The 22538-nt window shown below is 42.8% G+C and overlaps 2 pseudogenes; both read left to right on the top strand.

Annotated features, from left to right (window-relative positions):
• Positions 1–21489, top strand: part of LOC123088172 (3-phosphoshikimate 1-carboxyvinyltransferase 2-like) — a 73679-nt pseudogene extending 52190 nt beyond the window's left edge.
• Positions 21490–21989: 500 nt separating this feature from the next.
• The window catches only part of LOC123084284 (3-phosphoshikimate 1-carboxyvinyltransferase 2-like), a 3456-nt pseudogene continuing 2907 nt past the window's right edge, over positions 21990–22538 (top strand).

The raw sequence follows: 22538 nt of genomic DNA, 5'->3' as shown, positions 1-22538 counted from the left end.
ACTAGATGGGGGAATCCATGGTTAGAGGATTTTTTGTCTTTTTCATCTTCTCGCGAGATGGTGTATGAGTTTGTAATATTAGTTTTGTAGTGCATGAGTCCTGAGGTAAAATGAAATGTATTGCACACCGTTTTTGTTTTTTCTATAAGAAATATATTACTGTTCTGTGATCTAGATGACGTGCTGCTGATCTTCAGCATGCAAGCTACAGGAAAGGGGGCAGCATTCCCTAATACTCAAGCCTAAATGAAGTAGTTCAGGTATGGATCTCAACGAGAGAACCTATGGAGGGAGAGCGCGGTACCGGCATAGAACATGAGTGCTCATTGTTGTTAATTGTGCGTTAGGCATGCTATGGAAGCATAATTAGTGTGGCATTTCAACAGATACTACTAATGTGCTGGGCGAAATAGTTAGCGTAAACAAGCAGGCCCAGTTTGTGTTGCGAATGGAATCATGTGATGAACATTTCCTACCCTACATAAAACAAATATTCTAGAGCGCGGAGGTGTAACCTCATGTCGGAATGTGTGTATTTCAGGTCAGTGAGTTTCAGCCCACCGATCGGCGGAGACTATATTTGTCTTCCATGGCGGCTTGCCTGCAAACGTCTATTCCAGTCCGGACCGATCATCGTCCTCGACACTGAGGTGAGGTGTAAGAAATGGACTGGTTAACAGACTCCACTTCATTATTGTAGAATCATTCCCCATGCCTTCCAAGCCCACACACTTTACAATGGGCACTGTCGCTCATCTTTTGTTGCTAGTGGAAATGGACACGTCTCCGTTGCTAAAGGAAATTGGAATTGGAGTCAGGAGCCACGGGGGAGATTGATATTTATTGGTTGGGTATGGTGACATGAAGTGCCTTTCTGGCCCACCACATTGCATATCTTTTGTGTGCTTCCGGTACTATTTTAACACGTGCATGGCTACACATCTCTATTCAGCTTTGATTTGCTATCTTCACCTTTATGCGAAGTAAAAATCATATATTCGCCACATCATAGGCTCCCATCCGTTCCACTCCTCCACGGCTATATCATCGGTCATCAAACAGGCTACAAAATCTGGTATGTAGGGCAACCACATAGCATGGGTTCCATGGACGGCACCAACACACAAAGAGGCGAACTCATGAGCAAGTTTACTACAATCATGTGGATAACTCACCCTAATGGTTTCATTGATTTGAATGGACCGTTGTAGGAATCCTCATTCAATATATGAGTCCCTTGGAGGAAATGGGGAAACAAATCAAAAGTGAGGAAACAAATCCAATTATTTTATTCGAATGGACCGTTGTAGGAATCCTCATTCAATATATGAGTCCCTGCCTCTAACCTTTATATATTTTAAAGAATGGACCAATTTCGTCATCAACCGTTACCCCTACATGTCCCCTACCATGGTTTGCATAATCCAGTCACACCATTGGCCAGGGAATTTTTTTTAATTTCAGCATTCTATAGACAAACGACCACTTGATTTTATCATATGCTTTTTCAAAGTCCACTTTGAATAGCAGGGCACTCTGTTTTTTAATGCTTCATGTAAAATCACCACACCCTCCATAATGTATCTGCCCTTGATGAAAGCAGTCTGCACTGGAGAGATGATTGGGTTTACCACTTTGCTAAGTCTATTCATCAACACTTTGGTAATAATTTTAAAACTCACATTCAACAAGCAGATAGGTCTATACTTTTGTATCTATCTAGCATCTTTGGTCTTGGGTACCAGTGTGATGACCCCATAATTGATTCTAGAAATGTCCAGGGTCCCATTATGAAAATCATTAACTAGATTCATCAGATCTTCCTTGATCACATCCTAGAAAATTGATAGAAATTAACCGGGAAGACATCAGGGCCAGGGCTTTTATTTTTTTCCATTGAGAAAACTAAGTGTTTAACTTCTTCAGGGGAGAAAGGTTCGGTAATGTTGTCCACCTCCTAGTCGAAATACAATCAACATATTGAATATTAAGGGAAATGACAGATCTATCGGCTTGCCCAAACAAGTTTTTGTAAAACTTAGTTACGTATTCCATCAAATTCCCCCCCCCCTCAATTATTCCCCCTGTTTTGGAGGTAATTTTTTTCTCCTCCTCCCATTTGCTTTTGCATGATAATATCTAGAATTCTGATCTCCTTCTTTGATATCTCTATCTTTATATCTCTGAAGCCATTTCAATTCCTCTTCCTTCAGTAAATCATTTAGCTCTTTTCTCATCTATATCTGAAGATTTCTATCATGTGCACAGAGGCCCATAACCTCAGCATTTTTATCAATTTCATTCAGTTTTTCTAACAATTCTTTCTTCTTCCTCCTATATATAGCATGAGTATTGAGAGCCCATCCTTTATTTTTTTGTCTTAATTTTCTCATCTTTTTCGCCAAATGTCCATACTAGATCCATGCATGCATTTTCCCTCCCCAATGTTTTTGTTTAAATTCCTTAAACACTTCTCTCAACATCCAAGGGTTTTCAAATCTAAAGAAATGTTGTATAGGGACTTGTGTCCCAGTATCCAAAATTAGAGGGGTATGGTCAGATATTTCTCTTTCCAAAGCAGTAACCATAGCAAGGGGATATTTATCTTCCCAATCAGGGCATATGAGCACCCCCGTATATAAAGGAGCAAGGGGGGAGGGGGCGGCCGGCCTAGGAGGGGCGCGCCAAGGGGAGTCCTACTCCCACCGGGAGTAGGACTCCCTCCTTCCTTGTTGGAGTAGGAGAAGGGGGGAAAGAGGGGGAGAGGAGGAAGGAAAGGGGGGCCGCACCCCTTGTCCAATTCGGACCAGAGGGGGGCTGCGCGCCTCCTTCCTTTCGGCCTCTCTCCTCTATTCTCGTATGGCCCAATAAGGACCATATACTCCCCGACGAATTCCCGTAACTCTCCGGTACTCCGAAAAATACCCGAATCACTCGGAACCTTTCCGAACTCCGAATATAGTCGTTCAATATATCGATTTTTACGTCTCGACCATTTCGAGACTCCTCGTCATGTCCCCGATCTCATCCGGGACTCCGAACTCCTTCGGTACATCAAAACTCATAAACTCATAATATAATTGTCATCGAAACCTTAAGCGTGCGGACCCTACGGGTTCGAGAACTATGTAGACATGACCGAAACATGTTTCAAGTCAATAACCAATAGCGGGACCTGGATGCCCATATTGGCTCCCACATATTCTACGAAGATCTTTATCGGTCAAACCGCATAACAACATACGTTGTTCCCTTTGTCATCGGTATGTTACTTGCCCGAGATTCAATCGTCGGTATCTCAATACCTAGTTCAATCTCGTTACCGGCAAGTCTCTTTACTCGTTCCGTAATGCATCATTCTGTAACTAACTCATTAGCTACATTGCTTGCAAGGCTTATAGTGATGTGCATTACCGAGAGGGCCCAGAGATACCTCTCCGACAATCGGAGTGACAAAACCTAATCTCGAAATACGCCAACCCAACATGTACCTTTGGAGACACCTGTAGTACTCCTTTATAATCACCCAGTTACGTTGTGACGTTTGGTAGCACCCAAAGTGTTCCTCCGGTAAACGGGAGTTGCATAATCTCATAGTTACAGGAACATGTATAAGTCATGAAGAAAGCAATAGCAACATACTAAACGATCAAGTGCTAGGCTAACGGAATGGGTCATGTCAATCACATCATTCTCCTAATGATGTGATCCTGTTAATCAAATGACAACTCATGTCTATGGTTAGGAAACATAACCATCTTTGATTAACGAGCTAGTCAAGTAGAGGCATACTAGTGACACTCTGTTTGTCTATGTATTCACACATGTATTATGTTTCCGGTTAATACAATTCTAGCATGAATAATAAACATTTATCATGATATAAGGAAATAAATAATAACTTTACTATTGCCTCTAGGGCATATTTCCTTCAGTCTCCCACTTGCACTAGAGTCAATAATCCAGTTCACATCGCCATGTGATTTAACATCAATAGTTCACATCTATATGTGGTTAACACCCATAGTTCACATCGACATGTGACCAACACCCAAAGGGTTTACTAGAGTCAGTAATCTAGTTCACATCGCTATGTGATTAACACCCAAAGAGTACTAAGGTGTGATCATGTTTTGCTTGTGAGATAATTTTAGTCAACGGGTCTGTCACATTCAGAGCCGTAAGTATTTTGCAAATTTCTATGTCTACAATGCTCTGCACGGAGCTACTCTAGCTAATTGCTCCCACTTTCAATATGTATCCAGATTGAGACTCAGAGTCATCTAGATTAGTGTTAAAACTTGCATCGACGTAACCCTTTACGACGAACCTTTTTTCACTTCCATAATCGAGAAACATATCCTTATTCCACTAAGGATAATTTTGACCGCTGTCCATTGATCTACTCCTAGATCACTATTGCACTCCCTTCCCAAGCTTAGTGGTAGGGTATGCAATAGATCTGTTACACAACATGACATACTTTATAGAACCTATGGTTGATGCATAGAGAATGACGTTCATTCTCTTTCTATCTTCTGCCGTGATCGGGTTTTGAGTCTTACTCAATCTCACACCTTGTAACACAGGCAAGAACTCTTTCTTTGACTGTTCCATTTTGAACTACTTCAAAATCTTGTCAAGGTATGTATTCATTGAAAAACTTATCAAGCGTCTTGATCTATCTCTATAGATCTTGATGCTCAATATGTAAGCAGCTTCACCGAGGTCTTTCTTTGAAAAACTCCTTTCAAACACTCCTTTATGCTTTGCAGAATAATTCTACATTATTTCCGATCAACAGTATGTCATTCACATATACTTATCAGAAAGGCTGTAGTGCTCCCACTCACTTTCTTGTAAATACAGGCCTTTCCAAAAGTCTGTATAAAACCATATGCTTTGATCAACACATCAAAGCGTATATTCCAACTCTGAGATGCTTGCACCAGTCCATCGATGGATCGCTGGAGCTTGCACATTTTGTTAGCACCTTTAGGATTGACAAAATCTTCTGGTTGCATCATATACAACTCTTCTTCAAGAAAACCATTAAGGAATGCAGTTTTGACATCCATTTGCCAGATTTCATAAAATGTGGCAATTGCTAACATGATTCGGACAGACTTTTAAGCATCGATACGAGTGAGAAAATCTCATTGTATTCAACATCTTGAACTTTGTCAAAAACCTTTTTCGGCAAGTCTAGCTTTGTAGATAGTAACACTACTATCAGCATCTGTCTTCCTCTTGAAGATCCATTTATTTAACATGGCTTGCTGATCATCGAGCAAGTCAATCAAAGTCCATACTTTGTTCTCATACATGGATCATATCTCAGATTTTATGGCCTCAAGCCATTTCGCGGAATCTGGGCTCATCATAGCTTCCTCATAGTTTGTAGGTTTATCATGGTCTAGTAACATGACTTCTAGAATAGGATTACCGTACCACTCTGGTGCGGATCTTACTCTGGTTGACCTACGACGTTTTGGTAGTAACTTGATCTTGAAGTTTCATGATCATCATCATTAGCTTCCTCACTAATTGGTGTAGGCATCACTGGAACTGATTTCAGTGATGAACTAGTTTCCAATTCGGGAGAAGGTACAAATTACCTTATTAAGCTCTACTTTCCTCCACTCACTTCTTTCGAGAGAAACTCCTTCTCTAGAAAGGATCCATTCTTAGCAACAAATGTTTTGCCTTTGGATCTGTGATAGAAGGAGTACCCAACAGTTTCCTTTGGGTATTCTATGAAGACGCACTTTTCCGATTTGGGTTCGAGCTTATCAGGTTGAAAACCTTTTTCACATAAGCATCACAACTCCAAACTTTAAGAAACGACGGCTTAGGTTTACTGCTAAACCATAGTTCATATGGTGTCGTCTCAACGGATTTAATGGTGCCCTATTTAACGTGAATGCAGCTGTCTCTAATGCATAACCCCAAAACGATATTGGCAAATCGGTAAGAGACATCATTGATCGCACCATATCAAATAAAGTGCGGTTATGACGTTCGGACACACCATTACGTTATGGTGTTCCATGTGGCGTGAGCTGTGAAACTATTCCACATTGTTTTATATGAAGGCCAAACTCGTAAGTCAAATATTCTCCTCCACGATCAGATCGTAGAAACTTTATTTTCTTGTTACGATGATTCTCCACTTCACTCTGAAATTCTTTGAACTTTTCAAATGTTTCAGACTTGTGCTTCATTAAGTAGATATACTCATATCTGCTCAAATCATCTTGTGAAGGTCAGAAAATAACGATACCTACCACGAGCATCAACACTCATTGGACCGCATACATCAGTATGTATTATTTCCAACAAGTCAGTATCTCGTTCCATTGTTCCGAACAACGGAGTTTCAGTCATCTTGCCCAAAAGGCACGGTTCGCAAGAATCAAATGATTCATAATCAAGTGATTCCAAAAACCCATCAGCATGGAGTTTCTTCATGCGCTTTACACCGATATGACCCAAACGGCAGTGCCACAAATAAGTTGCACTATCATTATTAACTTTGCATCTTTTGGCATCAATATTATGAATATGTGTATCACTACGATCGAGATCCAACAAACTATTTTCATTGGGTGTATGCCCATTGAAGGTTTTATTCATTTAAACAGAACAACAATTATTCTCTGATTTTAAATGAATAACTGTAGTGCAATAAACATGATCAAATCATATTCATGCTCAACGCAAACGCCAAATAACATTTATTTAGGTTTAACACTATCCCGAAAGTATAGGGAGTGTGCGATGATGATCATATCAATCTTCGAACTACTTCCAACACTCATCGTCACTTCCCCTTCAACTAGTCTTTGTTTATTCTGTAACTCCTGTTTCGAGTTACTAATCTTAGCAACCGAACAAGTATCAAATACTCAGGGGCTACTATAAACACTAGTAAAACACACATCAATAACCTGTATATCAAATATACCCTTGTTCACTTTGCCATCCTTCTTATCCACCAAATATTTGGAGTAGTTCCACTTCCAGTGACCATTTCCTTTGCAGTAGAAGCACTCAGTTTCAGGCTTTAGGTTCAGCTTTGGGCTTCTTCGCGGGAGTGACAACTTGCTTGTCATTCTACTTGAAGTTCCCTTTCTTTCCCTTTGCCATTCTCTTGAAACTAGTGGTCTTGTCAATCATCAACACTTGATGCTCTTTCTTGATTTCTACCTTCGTCGATTTCAACATCATGAAGAGCTCGCGAATCATTTTCGTCATCCTTTGCATACTATAGTTCATCACGAAGTTCTACTAACTTGGTGATGGTGACTAGAGAATTCTATCAATCACTATCTTATCTGGAAGATTAACTCCCACTTGATTCAAGCGATTGTAGTACCCAGACAATCTGAGCACTTGCTCACTAGTTGAGCGATTCTCCTCCATCCTTTAGCTATAGAACTTGTTGGAGACTTCATATCTCTCAACTCGGGTATTTGCTTGAAATATTAACTTCAATTCCTGGAACATCTCATATGGTCCATGACGTTCGAAACGTCTTTGAAGTCCCGATTCTAAGCCGTTAAGTATGGTGCACTAAACTATCAAGTAGTCATCATATTGAGCTAGCCAAACGTTCATAACATTTGCATCTGCTCCTGCAATAGGTCTGTCACCTAGCGGTGCATTAAGGACATAATTCTTCTGTGCAGCAATGAGGATAAACCTCATATCACGGATCCAATCCGCATCATTGCTACTAACATTTTTCAACATAATTTTCTCTAGGAACATATCAAAATAAACATATGAAAGCAACAACGCGAGCTATTGATCTACAACATAATTTGCAAAATACTACCAGGACTAAGTTCATGATAAATTTAAGTTCAATTAATCATATTACTTAAGAACTCCCACTTAGACAGACATCTCTCGAGTCATCTAAGTGATCACGTGATCCAAATCAACTAAACCAGAACCGATCATCACGTGAGATGGAGTAGTTTTTAATGGTGAACATCACTATGTTGATCATATCTACTATATGATTCACGCTCGACCTTTCGGTCTCCGTGTTCCGAGGCCATATCTGCATATGCTAGGCTCGTCAAGTTTAACCTGAGTATTCCGCGTGTGCAAAACTGACTTGCACCCGTTGTAGATGGACGTAGAGCTTATCACACCCGATCATCACGTGGTGTCTGGGCACGACGAACTTTGGCAACGGTGCATACTCAGGGAGAACACTTCTTGATAATTAGTGATAGATCATCTTAAAATGCTACCGTCAATCAAAGCAAGAATAAGATGTATAATAGATAAACATCATATGCAATCAATATATGTGACATGATATGGCCATGATCATCTTGCGCCTTTGATCTCCATCTCCAAAGTACTGTCATGATCTCTATCGTCACCGGCACGACACCATGATCTTCATCATCTTGATCTACATCAATGTGTCATCACATGGTTGTCTCACCAACTATTGCTCTTGCAACTATTGCTATCGTATAGCGATAAAGTAAAGCAATTATTTGGCACTTGCATCTTATGCAACAAAGAGACATCCATAGGGCTTCTGCCAGTTGCCGATAACTTCAACAAAACATGATCATCTCATACAACAACTTATATCTTATCACGTCTTGACCATATCACATCACAACATGCCCTGCAAAAACAAGTTAGACGTCCTCTACTTTGTTGTTGCAAATTTTACGTGGCTGCTACGGGCTGAGCAACAACCGTTCTTACCTACGCATCAAAACCACAACGATAGTTCGTCAAGTTAGTGCTTTTTTAACCTTCGCAAGGACCGGGCGTAGCCACACTCGGTTCAACTAAAGTTGGAGAAACTGACACCCGCCAGCCACCTGTGTGCAAAGAACGTCGGTAGAACCAGTCTCGCGTAAGCGTACGCGTAATGTCGGTCCGGGCCGCTTCATCCAACAATACCGCCGAACCAAAGTATGACATGCTGTAAGCAGTATGACTTGTATCACCCACAACTCACTTGTGTTCTACTCGTGCATATAACATCAAACCATAAAACCTAGGCTCTGATACCACTGTTGGGGAACGTAGTAATTTCAAAATTTTCCTACACACACCCAAGATCATGGTGATGCATAGCAACGAGAGGGGAGAGTGTTGTCTACGTACCCTCGTAGACCGAAGCGGAAGCGTTGACACAACATAGAGGAAGTAGTCGTACGTCTTCCCGGTTCAACCGATCCAAGCACCGTTACTCCGGCACCTCCGAGTTCTTGGCACACGTTCAGCTTGATGACGCTCCCCGGGTTCCGATCCAGCAAAGCTTCGGGGAGGAGTTCCTTCAGCACGACGGCGTGGTGATGATCTTGATGTTCAACCGTCGCAGGGCTTCGTCTAAGCACCGCTACAATATGACCGAGGTGTAATATCGTGGAGGGGGGCACCGCACACGGCTAAGGAACGATCACGAAGATCAACTTGTGTTGTTGTGCCTAGAGGTGCCCCCCTGCCCCCGTATATAAAGGAGCAAGGGGGGAGGGGGCGGCCGGCCTAGGAGGGGCGCGCCAAGGGGAGTCCTACTCCCACCGGGAGTAGGACTCCCTCCTTCCTTGTTGGAGTAGGAGAAGGGGGGAAAGAGGGGGAGAGGAGGAAGGAACGGGGGGCCGCACCCCTTGTCCAATTCGGACCAGAGGGGGGCTGCGCGCCTCCTTCCTTTCGGCCTCTCTCCTCTATTCCCGTATGGCCCAATAAGGCCCATATACTCCCCGACGAATTCCCGTAACTCTCCGGTACTCCGAAAAATACCCGAATCACTCGGAACCTTTCCGAACTCCGAATATAGTCGTCCAAAATATCGATTTTTACATCTCGACCATTTCGAGACTCCTCGTCATGTCCCCGATCTCATCCGGGACTCCGAACTCCTTCGGTACATCAAAACTCATAAACTCATAATATAATTGTCATCGAAACCTTAAGCGTACGGACCCTACGGGTTCGAGAACTATGTAGACATGACCGAAACATGTTTCCAGTCAATAACCAATAGCGGGACCTGGATGCCCATATTGGCTCCCATATATTCTACGAAGATCTTTATCGGTCAAACCGCATAACAACATACGTTGTTCCCTTTGTCATCGGTATGTTACTTGCCCGAGATTCGATCGTCGGTATCTCAATACCTAGTTCAATCTCGTTACCGGCAAGTCTCTTTACTCGTTCCGTAATGCATCATTCCGTAACTAACTCATTAGCTACATTGCTTGCAAGGCTTATAGTGATGTGCATTACCGAGAGGGCCCAGAGATACCTCTCCGACAATCGGAGTGACAAAACCTAATCTCGAAATATGCCAACCCAACATGTACCTTTGGAGACACCTGTAGTACTCCTTTATAATCACCCAGTTATGTTGTGACGTTTGGTAGCACCCAAAGTGTTCCTCCGGTAAACGGGAGTTGCATAATCTCATAGTTACAGGAACATGTATAAGTCATGAAGAAAGCAATAGCAACATACTAAACGATCAAGTGCTAGGCTAACGGAATGGGTCATGTCAATCACATCATTCTCCTAATGATGTGATCCCGTTAATCAAATGACAACTCATGTCTATGGTTAGGAAACATAACCATCTTCGATTAACGAGCTAGTCAAGTAGAGGCATACTAGTGACACTCTGTTTGTCTATGTATTCACACATGTATTATGTTTCCGGTTAATACAATTCTAGCATGAATAATAAACATTTATCATGATATAAGGAAATAAATAATAACTTTACTATTGCCTCTAGGGCATATTTCCTTCAGTCTCCCACTTGCACTAGAGTCAATAATCTAGTTCACATCGCCATGTGATTTAACATCAATAGTTCACATCTATATGTGGTTAACACCCATAGTTCACATCGACATGTGACCAACACCCAAAGGGTTTACTAGAGTCAGTAATCTAGTTCACATCGCTATGTGATTAACACCCAAAGAGTACTAAGGTGTGATCATGTTTTGCTTGTGAGATAATTTTAGTCAACGGGTCTGTCACATTCAGAGCCGTAAGTATTTTGCAAATTTCTATGTCTACAATGCTCTGCACGGAGCTACTCTAGCTAATTGCTCCCACTTTCAATATGTATCCAGATTGAGACTCAGAGTCATCTAGATTAGTGTTAAAACTTGCATCGACGTAACCCTTTACGACGAACCTTTTTTCACTTCCATAATCGAGAAACATATCCTTATTCCACTAAGGATAATTTTGACCGCTGTCCATTGATCTACTCCTAGATCACTATTGCACTCCCTTCCCAAGCTTAGTGGTAGGGTATGCAATAGATCTGTTACACAACATGACATACTTTATAGAACCTATGGTTGATGCATAGAGAATGACGTTCATTCTCTTTCTATCTTCTGCCGTGATCGGGTTTTGAGTCTTACTCAATCTCACACCTTGTAACACAGGCAAGAACTCTTTCTTTGACTGTTCCATTTTGAACTACTTCAAAATCTTGTCAAGGTATGTATTCATTGAAAAACTTATCAAGCGTCTTGATCTATCTCTATAGATCTTGATGCTCAATATGTAAGCAGCTTCACCGAGGTCTTTCTTTGAAAAACTCCTTTCAAACACTCCTTTATGCTTTGCAGAATAATTCTACATTATTTCCGATCAACAGTATGTCATTCACATATACTTATCAGAAAGGCTGTAGTGCTCCCACTCACTTTCTTGTAAATACAGGCCTTTCCAAAAGTCTGTATAAAACCATATGCTTTGATCAACACATCAAAGCGTATATTCCAACTCTGAGATGCTTGCACCAGTCCATCGATGGATCGCTGGAGCTTGCACATTTTGTTAGCACCTTTAGGATTGACAAAATCTTCTGGTTGCATCATATACAACTCTTCTTCAAGAAAACCATTAAGGAATGCAGTTTTGACATCCATTTGCCAGATTTCATAAAATGTGGCAATTGCTAACATGATTCGGACAGACTTTTAAGCATCGATACGAGTGAGAAAATCTCATTGTATTCAACATCTTGAACTTTGTCAAAAACCTTTTTCGGCAAGTCTAGCTTTGTAGATAGTAACACTACTATCAGCATCTGTCTTCCTCTTGAAGATCCATTTATTTAACATGGCTTGCTGATCATCGAGCAAGTCAATCAAAGTCCATACTTTGTTCTCATACATGGATCATATCTCAGATTTTATGGCCTCAAGCCATTTCGCGGAATCTGGGCTCATCATAGCTTCCTCATAGTTTGTAGGTTTATCATGGTCTAGTAACATGACTTCTAGAATAGGATTACCGTACCACTCTGGTGCGGATCTTACTCTGGTTGACCTACGACGTTTTGGTAGTAACTTGATCTTGAAGTTTCATGATCATCATCATTAGCTTCCTCACTAATTGGTGTAGGCATCACTGGAACTGATTTCAGTGATGAACTAGTTTCCAATTCGGGAGAAGGTACAAATTACCTTATTAAGCTCTACTTTCCTCCACTCACTTCTTTCGAGAGAAACTCCTTCTCTAGAAAGGATCCATTCTTAGCAACAAATGTTTTGCCTTTGGATCTGTGATAGAAGGAGTACCCAACAGTTTCCTTTGGGTATTCTATGAAGACGCACTTTTCCGATTTGGGTTCGAGCTTATCAGGTTGAAAACCTTTTTCACATAAGCATCACAACTCCAAACTTTAAGAAACGACGGCTTAGGTTTACTGCTAAACCATAGTTCATATGGTGTCGTCTCAACGGATTTAATGGTGCCCTATTTAACGTGAATGCAGCTGTCTCTAATGCATAACCCCAAAACGATATTGGCAAATCGGTAAGAGACATCATTGATCGCACCATATCAAATAAAGTGCGGTTATGACGTTCGGACACACCATTACGTTATGGTGTTCCATGTGGCGTGAGCTGTGAAACTATTCCACATTGTTTTATATGAAGGCCAAACTCGTAAGTCAAATATTCTCCTCCACGATCAGATCGTAGAAACTTTATTTTCTTGTTACGATGATTCTCCACTTCACTCTGAAATTCTTTGAACTTTTCAAATGTTTCAGACTTGTGCTTCATTAAGTAGATATACTCATATCTGCTCAAATCATCTTGTGAAGGTCAGAAAATAACGATACCTACCACGAGCATCAACACTCATTGGACCGCATACATCAGTATGTATTATTTCCAACAAGTCAGTATCTCGTTCCATTGTTCCGAACAACGGAGTTTTAGTCATCTTGCCCAAAAGGCACGGTTCGCAAGAATCAAATGATTCATAATCAAGTGATTCCAAAAACCCATCAGCATGGAGTTTCTTCATGCGCTTTACACCGATATGACCCAAACGGCAGTGCCACAAATAAGTTGCACTATCATTATTAACTTTGCATCTTTTGGCATCAATATTATGAATATGTGTATCACTACGATCGAGATCCAACAAACTATTTTCATTGGGTGTATGACCATTGAAGGTTTTATTCATTTAAACAGAACAACAATTATTCTCTGATTTTAAATGAATAACTGTATTGCAATAAACATGATCAAATCATATTCATGCTCAACGCAAACGCCAAATAACATTTATTTAGGTTTAACACTAATCCCGAAAGTATAGGGAGTGTGCGATGATGATCATATCAATCTTGGAACTACTTCCAACACTCATCGTCACTTCCCCTTCAACTAGTCTTTGTTTATTCTGTAACTCCTGTTTCGAGTTACTAATCTTAGCAACCGAACAAGTATCAAATACTCAGGGGCTACTATAAACACTAGTAAAACACACATCAATAACCTGTATATCAAATATACCCTTGTTCACTTTGACATCCTTCTTATCCACCAAATATTTGGAGTAGTTCCACTTCCAGTGACCATTTCCTTTGCAGTAGAAGCACTCAGTTTCAGGCTTTAGGTTCAGCTTTGGGCTTCTTCGCGGGAGTGACAACTTGCTTGTCATTCTACTTGAAGTTCCCTTTCTTTCCCTTTGCCATTCTCTTGAAACTAGTGGTCTTGTCAATCATCAACACTTGATGCTCTTTCTTGATTTCTACCTTCGTCGATTTCAACATCACGAAGAGCTCGGGAATCGTTTTCGTCATCCTTTGCATACTATAGTTCATCACGAAGTTCTACTAACTTGGTGATGGTGACTAGAGAATTCTATCAATCACTATCTTATCTGGAAGATTAACTCCCACTTGATTCAAGCGATTGTAGTACCCAGACAATCTGAGCACTTGCTCACTAGTTGAGCAATTCTCCTCCATCCTTTAGCTATAGAACTTGTTGGAGACTTCATATCTCTCAACTCGGGTATTTGCTTGAAATATTAACTTCAATTCCTGGAACATGTCATATGGTCCATGACGTTCAAAACGTCTTTGAAGTCCCGATTCTAAGCCATTAAGTATGGTGCACTAAACTATCAAGTAGTCATCATATTGAGCTAGCCAAACATTCATAACGTCTGCATCTGCTCCTGCAATAGGTCTGTCACCTAGCGGTGCATTAAGGACATAATTCTTCTGTGCAGTAATGAGGATAAACCTCATATCACGGATCCAATCCGCATCATTGCTACTAACATTTTTCAACATAATTTTCTCTAGGAACATATCAAAATAAACATATGAAAGCAACAACGTGAGCTATTGATCTACAACATAATTTGCAAAATACTACCAGGACTAAGTTCATGATAAATTTAAGTTCAATTAATCATATTACTTAAGAACTCCCACTTAGACAGACATCTCTCGAGTCATCTAAGTGATCACGTGATCCAAATCAACTAAACCATAACCGATCATCACGTGAGATGGAGTAGTTTTCAATGGTGAACATCACTATGTTGATCATATCTACTATATGATTCGCTCGACCTTTCAGTCTCCGTGTTCCGAGGCCATATTTGCATATGCTAGGCTCGTCAAGTTTAACCTGAGTATTCCGCGTGTGCAAAACTGGCTTGCACCCGTTGTAGATGGACGTAGAGCTTATCACACCCGATCATCACGTGGTGTCTGGGCACGACGAACTTTGGCAATGGTGCATACTCAGGGAGAACACTTCTTGATAATTAGTGATAGATCATCTTAAAATGCTACCGTCAATCAAAGCAAGAATAAGATGTATAATAGATAAACATCATATGCAATCAAAATATGTGACATGATATGGCCATGATCATCTTGCGCCTTTGATCTCCATCTCTAAAGTACTGTCATGATCTCTATCGTCACCGGCACGACACCATGATCTTCATCATATTGATCTACATCAATGTGTCATCACATGGTTGTCTCACCAACTATTGCTCTTGCAACTATTGCTATCGTATAGCGATAAAGTAAAGCAATTATTTGGCACTTGCATCTTATGCAACAAAGAGACATCCATAGGGCTTCTGCCAGTTGCCGATAACTTCAACAAAACATGATCATCTCATACAACAACTTATATCTTATCACGTCTTAACCATATCACATCACAACATGCCCTGCAAAAACAAGTTAGACGTCCTCTACTTTGTTGTTGCAAATTTTACCTGGCTGCTACGGGCTGAGCAACAACCGTTCTTACCTACGTATCAAAACCACAACGATAGTTCGTCAAGTTAGTGCTGTTTTAACCTTCGCAAGGACCCGGCGTAGCCACACTCGGTTCAACTAAAGTTGGAGAAACTGACACCCGCCAGCCACCTGTGTGCAAAGCACGTCGGTAGAACCAGTCTCGCGTAAGCGTACGCGTAATGTCGGTCCGGGCCGCTTCATCCAACAATACCACCGAACCAAAGTATGACATGCTGGTAAGCAGTATGACTTGTATCGCCCACAACTCACTTGTGTTCTACTCGTGCATATAACATCAAACCATAAAACCTAGGCTCTGATACCACTGTTGGGGAACGTAGTAATTTCAAAATTTTCCTACGCACACGCAAGATCATGGTGATGCATAGCAACGAGAGGGGAGAGTGTTGTCTACGTACCCTCGTAGACCGAAGCGGAAGCGTTGACACAACATAGAGGAAGTAGTCGTACGTCTTCCCGGTTCAACCGATCCAAGCACCGTTACTCCGGCACCTCCGAGTTCTTGGCACACGTTCAGCTTGATGACGCTCCCCGGGTTCCGATCCAGCAAAGCTTCGGGGAGGAGTTCCTTCAGCACGACGGCGTGGTGATGATCTTGATGTTCAACCGTCGCAGGGCTTCGTCTAAGCACCGCTACAATATGACCGAGGTGTAATATCGTGGAGGGGGGCACCGCACACGGCTAAGGAACGATCACGAAGATCAACTTGTGTTGTTGTGCCTAGAGGTGCCCCCCTGCCCCCGTATATAAAGGAGCAAGGGGGGAGGGGGCGGCCGGCCTAGGAGGGGCGCGCCAAGGGGAGTCCTACTCCCACCGGGAGTAGGACTCCCTCCTTCCTTGTTGGAGTAGGAGAAGGGGGGAAAGAGGGGGAGAGGAGGAAGGAAAGGGGGGCCGCACCCCTTGTCCAATTCGGACCAGAGGGGGGCTGCGCGCCTCCTTCCTTTCGGCCTCTCTCCTCTATTCCCGTATGGCCCAATAAGGCCCATATACTCCCCGACGAATTCCCGTAACTCTCCGGTACTCCGAAAAATACCCGAATCACTCGGAACCTTTCCGAACTCCGAATATAGTCGTCCAAAATATCGATTTTTACATCTCGACCATTTCGAGACTCCTCGTCATGTCCCCGATCTCATCCGGGACTCCGAACTCCTTCGGTACATCAAAACTCATAAACTCATAATATAATTGTCATCGAAACCTTAAGCGTACGGACCCTACGGGTTCGAGAACTATGTAGACATGACCGAAACATGTTTCCAGTCAATAACCAATAGCGGGACCTGGATGCCCATATTGGCTCCCATATATTCTACGAAGATCTTTATCGGTCAAACCGCATAACAACATACGTTGTTCCCTTTGTCATCGGTATGTTACTTGCCCGAGATTCGATCGTCGGTATCTCAATACCTAGTTCAATCTCGTTACCGGCAAGTCTCTTTACTCGTTCCGTAATGCATCATTCCGTAACTAACTCATTAGCTACATTGCTTGCAAGGCTTATAGTGATGTGCATTACCGAGAGGGCCCAGAGATACCTCTCCGACAATCGGAGTGACAAAACCTAATCTCGAAATACGCCAACCCAACATGTACCTTTGGAGACACCTGTAGTACTCCTTTATAATCACCCAGTTATGTTGTGACGTTTGGTAGCACCCAAAGTGTTCCTCCGGTAAACGGGAGTTGCATAATCTCATAGTTACAGGAACATGTATAAATCATGAAGAAAGCAATAGCAACATACTAAACGATCAAGTGCTAGGCTAACGGAATGGGTCATGTCAATCACATCATTCTCCTAATGATGTGATCCCGTTAATCAAATGACAACTCATGTCTATGGTTAGGAAACATAACCATCTTCGATTAACGAGCTAGTCAAGTAGAGGCATACTAGTGACACTCTGTTTGTCTATGTATTCACACATGTATTATGTTTCCGGTTAATACAATTCTAGCATGAATAATAAACATTTATCATGATATAAGGAAATAAATAATAACTTTACTATTGCCTCTAGGGCATATTTCCTTCAAAATTATTGCTGTCCATTCTGATTGGGGAGGGGAGTACGAAAAATTAAACTCTTTTTCCAAACTCTCGGTGTCTCTCACCAAGTGTCATGCCCTCATGCTCATCAACAGAATGGGTCTGCTGAACGCAAACACAGACACATTATTGAGGTTGGCCTTGCCCTCTTAGCTGGCGCATCCATGCCCCTTAAATTTTGGGACGAAGCTTTTCTAGCCGCTGTTCACATCATTAACATGCTGCCTAGTAAAGTCATCAACAATGAAACACCAGTTGAACGACTCCTTCATACCAATCCAGACTACACATCGCTTCGTGTCTTTGGTTGTGCATGCTGGCCAAATCTTAGGCCATACAATCAGCGTAAACTTATGTTTTGCTCAACACAATGTGTTTTCTTAGGCTATAGTCCCCAACACAAGGGTGTAAAATGCCTTGATGTTCCTACTGGACGTGTCTACATATCCCGTGACGTTTTTGATGAAACCAAATTTCCTTTCGCTGATCTACACCCCAATGCCGGTGCACTTCTTCATAAAGAAATCCTTCTTCTACCTCCGAGTCTTGTTGGCAATCATGGGGAACACAACTGCAATGATCACATGACTAATCCTCCTAATACCTTGGCTGAATTGTGTGATGATGCAGAACAGCACAGCGAAGGTGATGCAGCAAACAGATTTGAAAATAATGAAGAAACAGCCCAAACAGGGCGATATTTCATGTGCAGGGACTTGGGGGACAAATCTGCATCGGGATCCGCTCCTTGTCAGGACGCCAGGCTATCCCCTTCGGGATCCACCCCGTCTGCACGCGTGCGGGCTGCAGGCGCCAGCGATCTGCCTGACAGCGACCGCCCGACCGCTCCAGCTCGGTCACGTGGCGCGTCTCCACCAACCCGGAGCTCTCCTCCGACCTGCACCAATCACCGGTTGCCACTTGGCGGTCTCCAAGTCGCTTCCCCGACTCTGTCCGCTGCTATGCGCGGCGTCCGCACCAACCGACCAACGCGGGCTCCCATGAGCCGACCGCTGCAGGCGCTGCGGCCCTGACGCGCCCACCTGGTTCGGAATCTGGCGCCACCCCTTCTGCTCCTCGGGATGCCACGACGCCCGGATCTTCTGTGCTTCACCGCGCCGCTCCGTCACGTCCTTCAGCCACAGAAAATCCTGATCCAGAGGCGCCTGCTTCATCACCAGCCTCGGGATCACCAGGGGGATCTGCTGCGGATTCTCCCAGATCTTTTGCGATTACTGCTACTACAGCGCCTGCTACACCACCTCGGACACGTCTCCAAAGAGGGGTAACTCAACCTGTGAATTATAAAAAAATTCTCAAGTATGGTCTGGCATGTTCCATAGGTGAACCACAGTCTTTGCATGAGGCGCTTGGTGACACATGTTGGAAACAAGCTATGGATGAGGAATACAAGGCACTTCTGAAAAACAACACCTGGCACTTAGTTCGCCCACAACAAGGTAAAAATCTCATTGACTGTAAGTGGGTCTTTAGGATCAAAAAAAGGTCTGATGGAACTATTGATCGCTACAAAGCTCGACTCGTTGCAAAAGGCTTCAAGCAACGGTATGGTTTAGATTACGAGGACACCTTTAGTCCCGTTGTCAAAGTTGCAACTATCCGCTTGGTTTTGTCTATTGCTGTATCCAGGGGATGGACTCTCAGGCAGCTAGATGTTCAGAACGCGTTCCTCCATGGTGTTCTGGAAGAGGAAGTATATATGAAGCAACCTCCTGGGTTTGAAAACAAGAACACTCCCTCTCATGTCTGCAAACTTGACAAAGCACTGTATGGGCTCAAACAAGCCCCCAGGGCCTGGTACTCACGACTTAGTCAGAAAATGCAGTCACTTGGTTTTATTCCATCCAAGTCTGATACATCCTTGTTCATCTACAATAAGTTGAACACAACTATATTTGTACTTATTTATGTAGATGACATTATTGTTACCAGCTCATCTAATGATGCAGTGACAAGATTGTTAAAGGACTTGTGTGCAGAATTTGCACTTAAAGACCTAGGAGACCTGCACTTCTTCCTAGGCATTGAAGTCAAGAAACTTGGAGATGGACTGCATCTTTCTCAGGAGAAATATGCCAATGATATTGTTAAAAGAGTTGGACTGCAAGGATGTAAGCCATCACCAACCCCTTTATCTAGTACAGAAAAATTGTCTATTACAGAAGGAGAACTCCTGAATCAGGAAGATAACACTAAATACAGAAGTCTGGTAGGTGCCCTTCAGTACTTGACAATTACTAGGCCAGATATCTCATTTGCTGTTAATAAAGTTTGCCAGTTTCTTCATGCACCTACTACAAATCATTGGACTGCTGCAAAGCGTATAGTCAGATATGTGAAAGCCATTGTGAATGTTGGTCTCACCTTTAACAAGTCTTCATCTACTCTTGTTAGTGCTTTCTCTGATTCTGATTGGGCAGGAGATATTGATGATAGACGCTCAACTGGTGGCTTTGCAATATTTTTTGGACCTAATCTCATATCTTGGTGTGCAAAGAAACATGCCACTGTCTCAAGGTCAAGCACAGAGGCAGAATATAAAGCATTAGCAAATGCTACAGCTGAGATAATCTGGGTACAGTCCATGCTTAAGGAACTTGGTATAAGACAGAGTCAAGCTCCTCGTCTTTGGTGTGACAATCTTGGTGCCACGTACTTGGCTGCTAATCCTGTCTTTCATGCAAGAACAAAACATATTGAGATAGATTTCCACTTTGTTCGAGAAAGAGTTGCTAACAAAAGATTGGAGATCCGTTTTGTTCATTCTAGAGACCAAGTTGCAGATGGATTCACCAAGGCATTACCAACAAAGAATTTTGAAGAATTCAAGCGTAATCTCAACTTGACCAAGTTGTGATTAAGGGAGGGTGTTAAACATATTGTAACATGACATATTGTAACGTAGCATATAGCACGCACCGGCTAGGTTGTTAGGATCGATCTATCCTCCTATAACCGTAGCCTTATCTCTCCCTCTCTTTTCTTGGTTCACAAGTTGTAATCCAAACCGATTGTATGCGCTATCCAGGGAGGTGCGCCCCTGTTATATAAACACGCAGCGCGTCCCTCCAACGAGGTAAGACGCTTAAGCCAATCTTCACAATGTCAACATGAACAAAATGCCAGATGTCGCGATGACTCTAGCCGTTGTTGCCCTGTTTGCTGATGGTCCAACCGCTATCAGAGATGGTAAACTTTCTATGGCCTCCCATACCTATCATGTGCGTAGCGATTACTCTGTTAGCATCAGGGAGAGGACAAAGGACTTGAAATCATCCTGTTATGTGTTGCTGTTGATTTTGTTTTACATGTTTTGGTCCTGACACTTGTTTTGAAATCATTCTTCTACAGTTGCCTCCTGGAGAGTGAAGGAAACCGAAAGAATGGTCGCGATCCGGACCGAGCTGACGAAGGTAATAATAATACACATGTCTCTTGTTCTTCTATCTCAGCCTCCTGTTGCTCCCCATGTGCTTACCTCTCCTGTGTCCTGTGCCCTATAGCTGGGAGCAACGATGGAGGAAGGCCCGGATTACTGCATCATCACGCCGCCAGAGAAGCTGAACGTCACGGCGATCGACACCTACGACGACCACCGGATGGCGATGGCCTTCTCCCTGGCGGCCTGTGCCGAGGTACCAGTCACCATCAGGGACCCCGGGTGCACCCGCAAGACCTTCCCCAACTACTTCGATGTGCTAGGCACCTTTGTGAAGAACTAGGCTGGGAAAATCAACAACGAATTGCGCTTATACTCTGTAGCCTGTCCATGGTTTGAGGAAATTTTGACTTCTCCGTTTTCTCGTGAGATGGTGTATGAGTCTGTAATATTAGTTTTGTAGCGTGTGTGCCTCGAGGTAAAAATGAAATGTATTGCACACTGTATTCGTTTTTTGAATAAGAAATAAATTATGATCTAGATGTCATGCTGCTGCCCGTGGAGGATCTTGGGCATGCAAGCTAGTAGTATAGGAAAGGAGGAAGCATTCCCTCTCACACAACTGAATGCTTGAAAGGTAATACCGAGCCTAAATGAAACAATTCAGGTACGGGTCTTGATGCGAGATCCGACGGAGGGAGAGCACGCCACCGGCATAGAAGATCAATGTGCGCTGTTGTTGCATTATGTCGTGTTGAGAAGAAAACGAGAATGATCAACAGTCTGCTTCTGTACAGTGCACATCACATACAGTGCTGCCCCCTATGGGATTCAATCTAGACCATCCATTCTAACCCAATGGTACATTGACTTTGAGACTTTCATGATCGAAATCGCTGAATCTCGGTCCCATGTCGGGATGTGTATATCTTGGGTCCGAGAGTGTCACTTCTCCATCCTGCGGGGATTGTACTTGTCTCTCGCGATTGCTGGCCCGCAAAGGTCTCTTCGTGTTCGGGACGATAGCCATCTCCTCTACCAGGTGAGGTGGGAGGAAAAAACTGGTTAATAGACTCTTCCTCATCACCATAAAATCATTCCTGGTGTCTTTCAAGCCTACAGTTCACAACAGATGCTTTCCACTATCCAGATATATGGACGATCTCTCAGTTGCTAGAGGAAACAGGAATTGAAACTGAGAGGCACGAGAGAGGTTGATCTCCGTCCATCGTTGCTAGAGGAATCTAGAATTGGAGTCAGCGAGGCATGGGAGATACTGATATTTATTAGTTGAGGTATGATGACACGAAGGTGCCACACTGGCCCACCGCATTGCATTTCTTTTGTGTGCTTTCAATACCATTTTAGCACATGGGTTACGCTTCTCCAGTGAGATTTCATTTGCTATCTTCACCTTTATGCGTAGTAAATCATAAGTTCATCGGCTCACAGAGTCTCACTGGGTGCA

This window comes from Triticum aestivum, chromosome 4A (assembly GCF_018294505.1).
Source record: "Triticum aestivum cultivar Chinese Spring chromosome 4A, IWGSC CS RefSeq v2.1, whole genome shotgun sequence".
Lineage (NCBI taxonomy): Eukaryota > Viridiplantae > Streptophyta > Magnoliopsida > Poales > Poaceae > Triticum > Triticum aestivum.
Note: the sequence above shows the minus strand (reverse complement) of the source record. Positions and strands in the feature narration are given on the sequence as shown.